An 11,601-nucleotide genomic window follows, 5' to 3' on the forward strand; every position below is an offset into this window, starting at 1 on the left:
TCCTCCGTGGGCCCTGGCAAAGCGTCAGGTAGCCAGAGCTGGAGGCGTTCCCTGGACGTGCGCGCTCCTGGTTCGCTCCTGGTTCGTTGGGTATCAGGTGGCCAGAGCTGGAGGCGTTCCCCTGGCCGTGCGCGCTCCTGGTTCGCTCCTGGTTCGTTAGGTATCAGGTAGCCAGAGGTGGGGGCGTTCCCCTGGCCGTGCGCGCTCCTGGTTCGCTCCTGGCTCGTTGAGTATCAGGTAGTCAGAGCTGGAGGCGTTCCCCTGGCCGTGCGCGCTCCTGGTTCGCTCCTGGTTCGTTAGGTATCAGGTAGCCAGAGCTGGGGGCGTTCCCCTGGCCGTGCGCGCTCCTGGCTCGCTCCTGGTTCGTTGGGTATCAGGTAGCCAGAGGTGGGGGCGTTCCCCTGGCCGTGCGCGCTCCTGGTTCGTTGCAGGTCTCCCTGCTGAGTCCTGTGCGCTGGGTGGGGCTGCTGTCCTCTTGTGAAAGGCAAGACGCCTCAGAGGCCATCCGGCCTCTCTCCACCCTGGAGGGCAGGAGGCCAAGGCCTGGCCTGATGAGAGTGCACCTTGTCATGCGGTGGGTGGTCACCTGTCTTCACCCAAGCCCAGTCCCCAGCCCCTCCCCTGGCGGACACCTGCATCCACCTCAAAGCATCAGCTGTGAAGGGAAGCAGCAGGTGCTTGGCTGGCAGGAGTCACGGAGGGCAACTCTAGAGCCTCCAACTCCACCCCCAGGAGGCCCACAGGCCGCTGTCGAGGGTCGGCAGGTGCACGTTCTATGCCAGGGGCAACCCTGGGGCCAGTCGCGGGTCCCCAGCATGGAGCTGTGCAGTTCAGAGGGGTTCTAGCACCTTCTCCAGGTGGGGACCAGGAGACCTTTGCATTTGCTGCCCTAGTCCAGCGGGCCACTGCCTCTCCCTCAGATACCCGGGGGGACCACACTGGCCCGGGTCTCAGCAGGCCCCGCCCCAACACAATCAAGGCAGTTGCTGCAGAGCTCCTTGATGGTCTGTTTTGTCAGCACTTGGCATGCAGTCAACAGCGATGACACCAATTACTTGTGTCACAGCTTCTGGGGAAGACGGAGATGTATGACACCCAGCGAAGGGGCCATCCATCAGGGCCTTAGAGGGAGCGAGGGCCTGTCATGGTGACAGGGATCAGGATGGCGGGAGTGGGGGGTGAAGCCAGAGATCTCAGGACAGCTGGGTGGCAAAGTGCTTTACATCATCAGGATTAGCAAGGCCCGACTTCCAGGAGCCAGGCATGGGCCAAAATGCCTCCCTCTCCTGCCGCACCTGGGCTCGGGCCAGGCTGGACGCTGGCCATCTTCCAAGCCTCTGCACTGTGGACACCTCTCTTCACTGCCCTGGAATCTCCCCCAGTCCCCCACAACTCTTCTCTTTCTTCAAGGAGCCTATCCCCGTTTACTCCACCCCACCCCAGTGTGAATGTGCGTTCTTGCTCCTGCTGAGCAGCAGCAGCCTTCGAAACCTTAGAAGCCAGTGTCAACCTGTCACAAGAATAACTAACTTATCAAATATTCACGATGGTGTGTCTATGCCATCTGAATTACCACTGAATTCCACCACAGAGGTAGGTTAGGAGGACAGTGTGTAAACTGAGGCACAGAGACATTGGGAACTGCCCTGAGTCATGCTCTTCGTGAGCAGAGGGTGGCAAAGGGGCAAGCTGCAGGTGCAGAAGAAGGCGTGACGGGGGCCACACGCTGCACCTTCAGGACGCACAGATGTTCCACTGTGGACCCCGGGCTAGATCGAGGCGGGACAATGGGTGGCTGAGATGATCTGGTTCTGGAAGTTCCACCCACCTCAGGAGGATGTGGGCTTTCAGGGGCACCTGCCAGGGCAGAGAGAAGCTCACACCCCCATCTCTGCTGACTCTCGTGCTATGCCGGTCTCAGGCTTCTCTCCACAAGACAGCCTTCTCCTGGAGGAGCGCTCCAGGCCGCCTGGTGATCTTTCTGTGTCAGTTTCCCATCCATCCAATGGGTCTAGCAGGCCTGGCCTTGCCTCTTCATGGGTCATGCAGAGGGACAGAGGAAACCCAGCTGAGCTTTGTAAAATGTACCAGGCAACTCACCCAGGAGGTACCATCTGTTGGGCTCCTCTGATCTGTCTCTGTGGGGCTGGGGAGGGGAGAGCGATGGGACCCTGAGTCATGGAGAGGGTTGTGTCTTAGCCATGGTTGAAAAAGCCTGGGCGGGGAATTAGCTCAAGTGGTAGAGCGCTCACTTAGCAGGATCAATGCCCACATTCTCCAGCGTCTCGTCTTACAGAAACAGGAATTCAAATTTAAAAAAAAAAAAAAAATGCCTGAGGCCGGGGCTGGGTGCCAGTGGCTCATACCTGTAATCACAGCACTTTGGGAGGCCGAGGAGGGCAGATTCCCTGAGCCCAGAAGTTCAAGACCACCCTGGGTAAAATGGTGAGACTCCATCTCTTCCAAAAAAAAAAATTAGCCAGGAGTGGTGGTGCACATCTGTTGTTCCAGGTTCTTGGGAGGCTATAGTGGGAGGATCACCTGAGCCTGGGAGGTAGAGGCTGTGGTGAGCTGAAATTGCACCACTGCACTCCAGTCTGAGCAATAGAGTGAGACCCTGTCTCAAAAAACAGAAAGGAAAAAAAGGGCTGAGGCTGCTGGAGCCAGGCTTTAACCCAGGACCCCTCGAGTCCAGCACACAGGGAGTGTCATGGGAAATTTAGGGATGACTAAGCCCCATGTTTCAGAGCGGGGACTTTAGCAATGTGGTAGGTGAGGAAACAGGCCCAGAAGAGTGAAGGAGCTGGTTCCAGGTCATCCAGCTTATTACAAAAGAGCTGATACCAGAACCACCCCCGACAAGTGGCCAGGAGGGTCCCCTTACAACAGTCCCCTCTGGGTCTTCCTAGAAGCCAACGATTGGCGAGTACGGAATTCTTCTGTCTTCAGTCTAGATTTTTCGTCTTTCACCACGTTAGGAGCGCCTCAATCCACATCTCCTCCAGGGAATTAATGAAGGAGTGAGGCCCGGGACCTGCAAAGAACTCCACAGAATCGTCTAGTGACTCACCTGCTGTGCCACTGCGTGAAGAGGTTCAGGCTAAAAGAGTGTGGCTTGGTCACAGTCTCACCGCCTGTGCTGGAGAAGAGACCCCAGTGCAGCCCCTGCTTCTGCACCTGTGCTGTCGCAGCCCCCAAGCCTCCCAGCATGGCAGGGCAAGTCACCTGCACACGGCTCTGCCACCCAGGGCAGGACTAACCCAGCCTGGGCCACTGCTCCAGCTGTTGCCTCCTTGATCTTCCCCACTTCTTCCCCAGCTCTTGATTTGCTGCACACCACAGGTCACCTGCGTATGCTACATAAATGCATTCGGGCGCCCAAATGTGGGGAACCAGGACCCCGGTGCCTGCTGGTTGCCTTGGGGCTCCTGGCTGAGGGCAGGCAGGCTGGGGATGGAAAATGCAGAATCAGTGCTTCTGTTATTTAACAGGACCCTGTTGCATTCATTCATTAAACTTCCTCGCTTTCTGAGAGGCGCAAGAGCTGTGTCTGCTTAGAGCTGGGGTGCAGCGGGTGTTTGAAACAACTCCCAGCAGCGGGTGTTTGAAACTTCTGGGTTTGTTCCCCAGAAGGAAATGTGGAAGCAGAGCCTGAAATCCCAAGAGAGGGAGTGGGCAGCTCCCCTGTCTCACCCCGCGGCTGCCACCACGCCTGAGTGTAAACGGGATGTAAACCCAGAAAGGCTTCGAGTCCCTGTCTGGGCTCAGCAGGATGTGTGGGAGGGGCTTTGAGGCTTAGGCAGAACACACTAGAAAGAGGAGGGCAAAGAGGCACAGGGAGGGGAACATCACACACAGGGGCCTGTTGGGGGGTGAGGGGCAAGGGGAGAGAGAGCATTAGGACAAGTACCTAACCCATGCAGGGCTTAAAACCTAGGCTGACAGGTGCAGCAAGCCACTATGGCACATGTATGCCTATGTAACAAACCTGCACGTTCTGCACATGTATCCCAGAACTTAAAGTAAAATGTTTTTTAAAAACGAATAAAAGCAACTGTAATCCACCCCCCCTCCCCCCATAAAAAGGACAGTGGAGAAAATGCACATCGGCTGAGGGAGCGGCGTAATGGGAAGATTTCAGTGTGATGTATGGTGCCGGGAGGTTATTAATGGTTTGCTGATTTTTACCTTTAAAACCTTTGGGCAGATTATTTATTATGTCCTTGGCGTGCCTATGATCTATGGAGGGGTACTAATCTCCAAGCAGGGCCTCCCATGTCCCCGCTCCTCGACAGCGTCTAATTAGGCCAGGACGCTGCCCTCCCTGCCCACACTCTGTGCCCACCCCCACTCAGGGAGGTGGGACTCTGAGGCTTTCGCTCTCAGGCCCATGGAGCCTGAAAATCAGAGAACCCATTTCCTATGCCTAGCTCGGCACTGACTTGCTGTGTGACTTTAGGCAGGGGCACAACCTCTCTGGGCCTCTGGGCCTTTATCTCTCAAATGAGGGCACGGGACTACACGGGCTGCAGTGACATGGAGACATGGCAGAACTAAGACGGAGCAGGTATGTGGCCCTCCTGGTACCGAAGTCCCATGCTTCTATGGCCTGGAGGATCGGGAAACAGTGGCGGGGCTCCAGTGGTTGACTGTCACAGCTCCAGAAGCCGAGGGTTTCTGGGTTTAGTGGGAAGACCTCCTTTCTTGTCCTGGTTCCAGTGCTGTAGCTGCTGGCCAAGCATGGGCCTCTCCAATCCTTGGCTCCCGGAGCCGGGAAGGGGCGGCTGAGTCCTCTAGGGACAAGGGCACCCTGGGTCGTCGTGCTGGTTGGGGACAGAGCTGGCATGAGAAGCTTGGTATAGTAAGGAAGTCCATTCTGGCTGCAGAAGTGTGTGGTTGCAGGCAGAAACATCTGGAAGAGAGAAGGCCGGACCCCTCATGCTGGCCTGAATGCCCTCTGTCAGGACCCCAGGGGTCCTGATAGCCCTGGGCTCTCTCTGACACACACAGCCATGTCTTCTACAAGAAACAAGCCCAGCCGATAGCGACCCTCACCTCTCTCAGGCTCTCAGCCACTCCTTTCTGGGTCTGTGTTTCGGGGACCTGGTGGCTGCGTGGCCTTCAACCCAGGGACAGGCCTCAAGCTGGTAGCAGGACTGGCTGAAGCCCCGTCCTCACCGAGGCCAAAGGTGGAATCTTGCAGGCCTGCCCCTCATCAGCCAGAGCTCCGAGTTATTTCTCTGATAGAACCTGAAGGAGTCCCACACTTCCTGCTCCCAACAACGACGCACCCCGACAGCACACCCCAACAGCGCACCCCAACAGCACACACCGACAGCATACTCCAACAGCGCACCCCGACAGCGCGCCCCGATAGCGCACCCCGACAGCATACTCCAACAGCGCACCCCAACAGCGCACCCCAACAACACACTCTAACAACACTCTCACACCTTCCGAATGAGCACCTCTCAGGACTCCAGCCTGAGGACATCAGAGTCCCCTCCTCAACCAGGCAGCATTTCTATGACCTGTCAGCTCCCTCTCTGCCCCATACCCACCACCCACAGACCCTCCAGCCCCCCAATGCATGCACATAAACACACATATGCATGTATGCATACATGTGCATGCCATGTAACCTATCTGTGGTTTCTTGTGATTGGGGTCACCCCATCCTAAGGTCCCCTTACCACCCCAGCCCCAACTCCTGACTCACCAAGCCATCCTAGCCCAAGCCCTGCCTCCCAGTGAAGCCTCTCACAGCTACTACCCCCTACTCCCCCCGCCGCAAGGAACTCACCCATCCTTGCTGTTGAGGTCACTTCCTTCACATCTCTCCATTTTCCCAGCCACCCTCTAGGCTCCGTGCTGTCACTGTGACCCCTGGGTGCATGAAGCAGGACTGCTGTTCTGTTTGGTCACTTATCTGTCAGGAGGGCAGCACTGTGACCAATGAACCCCCAGGAGTGAGAGGTGGTGCTCACTGCAGGTACGCACTGGAGTGGGGACACGGAGGGCAGCGCTTCCATCTCTGCAGTCTCAGCTGCTGCCACATGGCCAGGCCCAGAACAGCTGCTCAGACCGGGACGCAGTGAGCACTGCCTCACTGCATAGTGGGGTCAAGAGTCGTTGACCCAGGAGGGAGTGGACTCAGCTTATCCTATAGTTTTCTCTCCTCACTCTCATCTCTTAAATTCAGAACTTTTTGCAAGTTTAATTCTGATGCGCTTTTGGGGAGCTCAGGTGTGCTTGGAAGCTGAGGTAGAAAATGGGAAAGACTCATTGCTACTCGATGGGGGAACAAAAGAGCTGTAAAGCATTCTCTGTACCCCGGGTCCCCAACAGTTTGGGGGGCTGCCTGTCCTGTTGGGGCCTGTCTCTCACAGGCCAAGTACAGCCTCCCGGTGCTGGGGCAGAACAGACTAGAACTCGGGGCCAGCCTTTTCCAGGGAGATGAGTCATGTTCCAGCTCTCACCCTTCCCACTTTTCCACTGCTTAACCCCGAGGGTGCCTCTCCAGCTTTGCCCTTTCTGGGAATTGCTGTGGTTCGTGGGGCTTTGGGAAGTCACCCAGTCCATTGCTCTGCCTGGAGGCAGGGTGCTGCCGAGGCAGGCTGGAGTGTGGAGCCGTCTTGCTCCTTCTGGGACGCAGTGGGAAGAGTGAGGAATCAGGAGGGGAATGCTCGTTCACTCCTGGCCGTGGGATCTTGGGCAGGCTCCGTGGCCCTGAACTCTGGAGAAGTCACTGGGACATTGGGGGCAAGGCTACCTGTCCCCGTGCAGGACAGGCCCACACACTGCAGGATGTTTCATATCCTGGCCCCTGTAGGTAAAATAGCACTGGCATCCCCACTCCCTGGGACAAACAAAAATACTCAACATTTTTCCAAGGCCGCCCACAATTGGAAAACCACAGGATCCCTGTTCCTTAGAAGAGACAGGCTAGGCCGGGCATGGTGACTCACGCTTGTAATCCCAGTACTCTGGGAGGCCAGGGCAGGTGGATCACCCAAGGTCAGGAGTTCAAGACCAGCCTGACCAACATGGAGAAAGCCTGTCTCTACTAAAAATACAAAAATTAGCCAGGCATGGTGGCGGGTACCTGTAGTCCCAGTTACTTGGGAGGCTGAAGCAGGAGAATCACTTGAACCTAGGTGGTGGAGGTTGCAGTGAGCCAAGATCATGCCATTGCACTCCAGCCTGGGCGACAGAGCAAGACTCTGTCTCAAAAAAAAAGAAGAGACAGGCCGTTGGAGGGTGTCAGGGTGGGGTTGAGACGCAACCCAGGAGAGTCTGTGAGGTTCTGTCCCGCAGACTGAGGGCAGGGCTTCAATGTGGCCCAGTGTGCGGCCCAGCAAGGCTCAGCCACAGTAGCTGGGGGCAATGGGGCTTCAGGGAGAGATGATGGGGTGAAACCAAACCCCACTCCCTGTAAGCAGGGGCTCCCTTTTCCATGCAGCCTGCCCCAGCTGCAGGGAGTGGGATTTGGTTCAAATCCTGCCTTCGGAATCCACCAGCCGAATGTCCTCAGAGGACTCTCTTCTGAACATGTCTCTTGAGCCAAGATAACCTTGCAGGGATGTGATTAAAAGTGACTCTGTACACGAGAGCCTTTGGGGTTTACATATTAGGAGTGCCATGAGTGAAGGAAAGTGGCATTGAGGAGGGGAGGAGATTGCATCTTCAGGAACACGGCAAAGCCCCCCGTGGAAAATTCCCAGGCAGAGCTGAGTTCCCCAGGCCAGGACCCAAGCCCAGGGGAGAAGGCAGCGGTCCCGCTCCTGGAGTGCAGCCCTCAGGCCCAGGTGATCCCAGGGCTGTTGCTATAACTCTGGCCCAAGGACAGGGCTGTCCTGGGGTCCAGAGGTCCCAAAGGCCTCAGCAGTGGCCCTGGCACACACCCACGAACTCTCTGTTCCCCCACCTTGACTGGCACCCCTGACTATTCCCTGTTCACCCTCTGAGTCCATGCTTGACCTCTTTGTTTCCACGCTCCTGTGACCACCTCCATCTGGAATGCCCCCCACCTTTATCTTGTGCATCAAAGCTCATCCCACAAGCCTGGGCCAAGGGTCACTGTCCCACTGCTTTCTGAACCACCCGCGGGGAGGGTCTTGCTGCCTGCAGCATCCACCGCGTCACCCACATCCTGTTCCCCTCTCACCGGACAGTATCAGCCTTGGTCTTAGGGGAAGCTCCCTTGACCCCAAATGAAAATGCCCCAAGGTGCTTTTCTTGGACTGACATACCAACCTCTGCTAGATAAAAGGGACAGAATGGCCAGGCGTGGTGGCTCACACCTGTAATCCCAGCACTTTGGGAGGCCGAGGTGGGTGGATCACCTAAGGTCAGGAGTTCAAGACCATACCGGCCAACATGGTGAAACCCTGTCTCTACTAAAAATACAAAAATTAGCCGGGTATTATGGCACGTGCCTGTAATCCCAGCTACTCGGGAGGCTGAGGCAGAGAATCTCTTGCACCCGGGAAGTGAAGGTTGCAGTGAGCTGAGATTGCACCACTGCATTCCAGCCTGGGCGAGACAGCAAGACTTCATCTCAAAAATTAAAAAAAAAAAAAAAAAAAGGACAGAGTAATGACATTAGCTGACAAGGAGCTTCCGCAGTGACTGGGGCTGCTGATGGCTCAGGAGCTTTGTCTCGGCCATCTCAACAGCTCGGTGGGGCGGGGGCTATGAATTTCCTCCTTTTCAGATCGTGGTGGCTAAATGAACGGCAGCTCCTGGTGCATCGAGGCTGGAATATGTCAGTGTACCCCAGAGCCTGCCCTCCACCTCCCCGGTGTGCCCCCGGGACAGGGCCCGGGCAGGATGCACCTGAGCCACCCTCCTGGAGAAGGGAGTCAGAAGGAAACAGCCTTGTCCCTGAGCTTCAGCAAACTGTCTTAGTAAAAGCACCTTTTCTCCAAGTCATTAACAATACAGCTTCTGGTGGGTGTCCCTGATGTGCAGGTCACTGTCAGCAGGCTGGCAGCAGGAGGGGCCTCCAAGGCAGTGGTGTGGGCCTGTGGGCACGCTCTGGGCCCAGGAAGGGGCTGGGTGCTCCACAGGGCAAACGCCCTTTAGCCCAGGCCGGTGTGAGCCTGTGGGTGCTGTGCCCAGACCGGGCATGGAGTACACCATGGAGCGAAGGCCCTGCCAGCCCAGGCATCTGGGACTGGAGCGAGAGCTCCCTGGACACTGGGAGCTCTAGGCTGGGGCACAAGGAAGGTGAGGGAAGAGGGAGGGGACAGAGGGCTGGGAGGGGCAGAAGGAGAGAGCAGGAGGAGGAGGGGAGGAAGGGAGGTAGGGAAATGGGGTAAGCAGAACCCAGGCTGAGGGGTGGCCCTGGCTTGGGGAAGTGAGGGCCCCTGGGCAGTTGCAGGCAGAGGCAGCATGGCAAAATTTCTCTTTTCCAGAGGCAAGTGGTGGCAAGTGGTGAGGACAGAGCAGCGTGGGCCAGTCTAGACGTGGGGACACCCTGAAGAGGCAGGGTAGAGAGGAGGGGTGGAGAGGCAGGCAGAGGTGGGGAGAGGCAGGCGGAGCGGGGAGAGGCAGGCAGAGGGGGAGAGGCAGGCAGAGGGGGGAGAGGCAGGTGGAGCGGTGAGAGGCAGGCGGAGGTGGGGAGAAGCAGGCAGAGGGGGGGAGAGGCAGGCAGAGTGGGGAGAGGCAGGCGGAGGAGGGTGGAGGATGGGGAGACGCTGGCGTTCCCCCTTTGAGGTGCCAGAGCTGGGCTAGAGAGGGCAGGAGATGGTCACCGAGCCGGGGTCAGTGTCTTAGGAGTGCTGGCCACCACCATCTAGGGAGAGGTGAGAACACCCTCGCCTTTGGAAAATAGGACCACAGCCAGCAGTGATTCAGGGTCCAGCAGGTGGTGGGGGAAGTGAGTGGAGAGGGGAGGAGAGAAAGAGGTGATGGGGGAGGTGGGCAGGAACCGGGGGAGTATGCTCCTCACCCACGGAGCTGCAGGGGCCTTACTTACAACCTGAGTGCCTAGGGCCATGATCACCTCAACCAGGTCTCAAAATGTGAGACCTAGGCGGGCACAGGTGGGCTCTGCTACCCTCTCAAGGTGAGGGATGAACCAATGTTAGAGTGGAGACCTGGTCCCTGGAGGAGCACCATGGGGCCAGTGCCACCCTCTGGACCTGGTGGCTCAGCTCAGACCCCAGTCCGATGACCCTAGGAGGCCAGGCCTGGCTGGCTCCAGCAGAACTCATGAAACCGGCCAGGGCCACTCTGCCCAGGGTACTTGGTTAGTGAGAGGGAGTGAGTCCCGGCGCCTCTGCAGCCCAGGTGTGTGTTTGTGTTGGCTGAGTCCCGTTTCCATGGATAGGGGCCTGGGCTGCCAGCTGTGCCTGTGGACGCGGGGGCAAGAGGGTCAGAGGAAGGAGAAGGCTCCATAGCCACCCTAATTGCCTCTCTGGAGAGGGAGACAGAGCGAGAGGTTGACTCTGGCTGACCCCTACTGTCACTTGGGGAGACTACATAATGAGAGCAAGGAAGCAGCCACCTGTGTGTGTAATTTCGTGTGTGTGCACATGTGTGCGCGTGTCCGTGTGTGTGTTTGTTGGTCCAGGGCTGGCGAGAGGTGCTCAACCTCTCCAAGGACCACAAAGCCCGGCCGTAGAAGGCAGGCAGGGGTCGGTGCCCGCTTTCCTCTGGGTGCTTGGTGAAATGCACATTCCTAGGCCTCAGACACACTGGATCAGAGTGTCGTAAGCAGAACTGTTAATTTTAAATGAGTTCTGTAGGTGATCTTCATGTTCATTTAAGTGCAGGGAAAAACCCACAGGCCTGTGATATCTTTGGAAACCTTGGGAACCTCCCTGTTGCAAGCACGCGCTTGTGTTGAAGGCTTCTTAACATTAAGGATGGGTCCTCTTCTCCCCTGGCCAGGCTAGAGGGGCCCTTCTGGTCCACAGCCTGCCCTTGCACAGAGACCTCGATGGTGCAGGAAGTTTGAATGAAGGGGAATGGGGGCGTGTAGGGGAGGGGACAGCTGGTCTGGATGACGAGGGAGTCGCTTTGCTGCCTGCCTGGATTTCTCTGCAGGGCCTCTCCTAGTTTTGGGATGGGGGATACTCAGAAAGAGATGGAAAAAGGCCTGGAACTGGTCTGGGCCCAGCCACTCATACAGCTGTGGGGTTTTGGACTGAATCAGCCATCAGCCACCTCCACTGAACATCAGTTCCCTCCAGGAGTGCTATGCTGCCCCAGACTGATAAAGTCAGCATCTCCGGGCATGGGGCTGGACACGGGTCTTTGGTTCTCAGCCCTTAAATGGTGATCCTTTTCAACTGGAGTCTCTGATCTCCCTATCAGCTGGACAATAGACAGGAGAGAAGGACTTGATCCTTCTCCCCACCCTTCAAGGAGAACCCCCCCTGGCCAAAAGCTTCGTATTATGCTGATACTATGGGTGCTTTGTCAGCATTTGAGTGACAGGTGACATGGCTTTTGATTCGGGACAGGCTGAGGCTATAAAAATGCCAGCATTTTAAGAGATGCTAAATGATTGCTGTAGAGAAAGGAATCAAGGAGAAGGCACAAAAGTCCCTTCAGCCAATGGCCCTGAAATTCTTTATCTCCAGATCAGAA

This window comes from Aotus nancymaae, unplaced genomic scaffold, assembly GCF_030222135.1.
Source record: "Aotus nancymaae isolate 86718 unplaced genomic scaffold, 86718_ANA_hifiasm-v0.15.2.pri h1tg000079l, whole genome shotgun sequence".
Lineage (NCBI taxonomy): Eukaryota > Metazoa > Chordata > Mammalia > Primates > Aotidae > Aotus > Aotus nancymaae.